This window comes from Orycteropus afer, unplaced genomic scaffold, assembly GCF_000298275.1.
Source record: "Orycteropus afer afer isolate SDZICR_OR568_19922 unplaced genomic scaffold, OryAfe1.0 scaffold00026, whole genome shotgun sequence".
Classification (NCBI taxonomy): Eukaryota; Metazoa; Chordata; class Mammalia; order Tubulidentata; family Orycteropodidae; genus Orycteropus; species Orycteropus afer.
Genome location: NW_006921613.1, coordinates 17070211 through 17073750, shown reverse-complemented (window position 1 = coordinate 17073750; position 3540 = coordinate 17070211). Strand labels below are relative to the sequence as shown.

General features: G+C 40.8%; 1 pseudogene; it reads left to right on the top strand.

Moving 5' to 3' along the window:
- The first annotated feature begins 402 nt into the window (after positions 1–402).
- LOC122152280 overlaps positions 403–3540 on the top strand; it is an 11271-nt pseudogene continuing 8133 nt past the window's right edge.

Here is a 3540-nt window from a genome sequence, read left to right as displayed (position 1 = left end):
ACCCTGACCACCCTATTTAAAATAGTAACCTTTCTTTTTCTCTTGCCACTCTGTTTCATTACTACCAGCATCCACAATTACCCTTTCCAATTTTACAGATGAGAAAACTGAAGCATGGCGAGGGTAAGTACCTTGACCAAGTTCATATAATCTACAAGTGGGAAAGCCACCTTTCACAGAAGAAGCTCCATTTGAGATAAGTTATGCTCTTTAAATCCTTTGTGGGGTATGTTGTAACTTACATAAATAATTCAGTAAACAAATCTCAATATAAGAATTCAGGGAAAGAAAGCATTCAAAAAAGAAGAAACATACAAAAAAAAGTACAAGAATAATTGAGGGAAAGATCAGTGGTTCAGACTGACTGAATAAAGGGCTAATGGAGGGTATTTGTAAGAGATAATGTTGGAAAGGTAAGTTAGGATGTATTATCATGGTCTTCAAGAAAGAACTGATGAGAAGAGAAAAGGTAATTGCAATATTGTAAAGAACACAACAGTTTTTCAACTCAATCATTCCTTGAAGGAAAACAATTCCATACAATGAAAATTTTGGAAAAATGATACAAATTTTACTTTACACAGAGGCATGGCCTCAAAATTAAATTGTACACTTACATTTGGATTTGCTTTACCACCACCATCTCCACAGCACAAAGGAAATCCTTAGAGACCCCTGCAATAAGAGGTGGCTTTGCTCAGACTAAAGGAAATGGTGCTATCAGAGGCACTAGCCAAACACTGTCTTCCATCTCACAGGCTAATGGAATTGGATAAGGAAAATGTTACCTATAAATGCTTCTTTTTCACGTTTGAGAATCATTTTCTTAAGTAAAAGAATGCAAGAAGGGAGGAAGGAATAGAACAAATTTCCTCATCATCCTTTTCAATGCTCTGCAAGAGAAGGGTAAACCTGGTACCTTTGCTCTGCCCATTTACTTAATATGAACAAATAGTGATTCAGAAAATTATTCAACAAATATTTACTATAGGCATCCTATGTATGCCAGACACAGGAAGAAAGGCAGACTTTTCCTCCATCTCAACCTTCTTAGAGGTTATTTTACTCAGTGCTTTTGCAGATAAACCATCTGTTCATGCTAAGAGGTGACTCTATGGCTGCTAGTACGCATTACAATCATAATATTTTCCCCAAAAGCCAAGGATAAGCCTCTGATACAGCGATCTTGAAACTCAACACATCTCTCTCTGTGTTAAGAATGTTTTATAGGTAGAACTAAGTACGGAGTGGGAATCTGAGCTGCATTCAGCTGTCTTTAAATTTTGGTTGATGAGACCCATGGAACCCAGCAGGGCAAGCTGGAATTTCAAATGAACTCAGATTCCAAAAAAATGAATGGCATTCATTGGGCAAGGGAGGAACCAGCATCTTTCCTCTGTGAGTTAACAGAGCTGGCTTAAGTTTTATGCAGACTCAAAGCATTGAAAGAGCAAGATGTTGCTTTGAAGACTAAGGTGCACCTGACCCAAGCCATGGTATGTTCAATAGTCTCATATGCATGTGAAAGCTGGACAATTAACAAGGAAGACCATAGAAAAATTGATGCATTTGAATTCTGATGTTGGTGGAGAATTTTGAAAATACCATGGACTTCCAGAAGAAAGAACAAATCTATCTTGGAAGAGGTATAGTAAAAACGCTCCTTAGAGGTAACAATGGCCATACTTTGTCTCTTGTACTTCAGTCATGTTGTCAGAAGGGACCAGTCCCCGAAAAAGGATATCATGCTGGGTAAAGCAGAGGGTCAGCGGAAAAGGGGAAGCCCCTCAACAAGATGGAATGACACAGTGGCTGCAAAGATGGGCTCAAGCATAACAACCATTGTGAGGACGGCACAGGACCGGGCAGTGTTTCGTGCCATTGTACGTAGGATCACTATGAGTCATAGTTGACTAGACAACCCCTAACCACAACAACAAGCATTGAAAGGATTATGGTGCCCTCCTCTCCCACACATACATAATTCAAAATGAGTGTAATTAATTCTAATAACAGGGCCTTGGTGGCACAACAGTCACGCACTCAGCTGCTAATGAAAGGTTGACAGATTGAACCCACCAGCAGCTCCACAAGAGAACAGACCTAGTGATCTGCTTCCTTAAAGATTATAGCCTAAAAAGCCCTATAGGGCAGTTCTTCTCTGTCCCATAGGGTCACTATGAGTCTGAATCAATTCAACAGCACACAATGCCAACAATGTTACGGTTTTGTCATCAGGACAACTTCAATACTTTATCATAAATGCCAAATATAATATTATCTCCAGAAAAACATATAGAGATGCTCTGCTCACTTTGTCAGTAACTTAAACAAAGAAAAAAAGCAGACCAAATCCACTGCCATCAAGTCAATTTCAACTCATAGAAGCCCCTATTAGATTTCCAAGGCTGTATATCTTGTAGATTGCCTCATCTTCCTCCCATGAAGCGCCTGGTAGGTTTGAACCACTGCCTTTCTGGTTAAAAGTCCAATGTCTTACCCACTACTTAAGCATGTACTTAACATATCTGCTGCTAACCAAAATATTGGCAGTTTGATCCCATCAGCTGCTCTGCAAAAGAAAGATGAGGTAGTCTGCTACCATAAAGATTTACAGCCTTGGGAACCTTCTGAGGTAGTTCTAGTATGTCTTGTAGGGTCACTATAGGTTGGAATCAACTCTTTGACAGCAGGATTGGTTTTTGATTTTAAGTTTTAGGAACTGATGGAAGTCTCAGAACAGAGAATGCCCTCACTGGTTCAAACTTAACTAAGGCTACAAGTATTATTTCTTGCCATTTGGGATTTATACTGTCTCTGTCTTATGCTCACTCCACTGTATACTCAGTGAGAATCTATAATACTGCCTACCTCTTGCACCTCCTCTCATCTCTTCTTTCAGGGATGGATACTGAATTTTCACACATGGGGAGCTTCAGGGAAGCAATCTTTGAAAGGAGGGCTTTGAACCTAAGTTTCTATAGCACACAAAATTGAGAAAATGACAATTGTCCATGTGAAAAATTGGAGACAAGGGACTGACTTCACTACCATCAAGAAGAAGAGCTGGGAGTGGAATGTGTCCTTTGGATCCAGGGTTCCTGCACTCAGAACTCCTAGACCCAGGAGACCCAGGAGAGAAAGCTGTAACACCAGAAATGGCATGAGACAGCAAAAAGCAGAAGCCGAGAAATAGTGGCAGCAGAACCAGGAGACCTATGCAAGACAGTATGGTGGGCTTCCCTCCCCACAAAGCAAGAAAGCTGAGCACCTTTAGGCAGGAGGGTTTCTGGTGGAGTGAGGTGTCTTCAAGCATTTATTGGCAGAGCTAAAGAGCTTTGTAAGAGTTGACTAAACAAGGCAGAGACTAAGTCAAGAGGCTGAGGGACTGTCCTGACCAAATTATTGTATCCTTAGTAGGAGCTCTGGTAGCATAGTGGCTAAGGCACTTGACTGCTAACCAGAAGGCTGGCGGTTCAAACCCATCAGCCACTCCTCAGAAGGAAGATGGGGCAATCTACTTCCGTAGTGATACTGCCT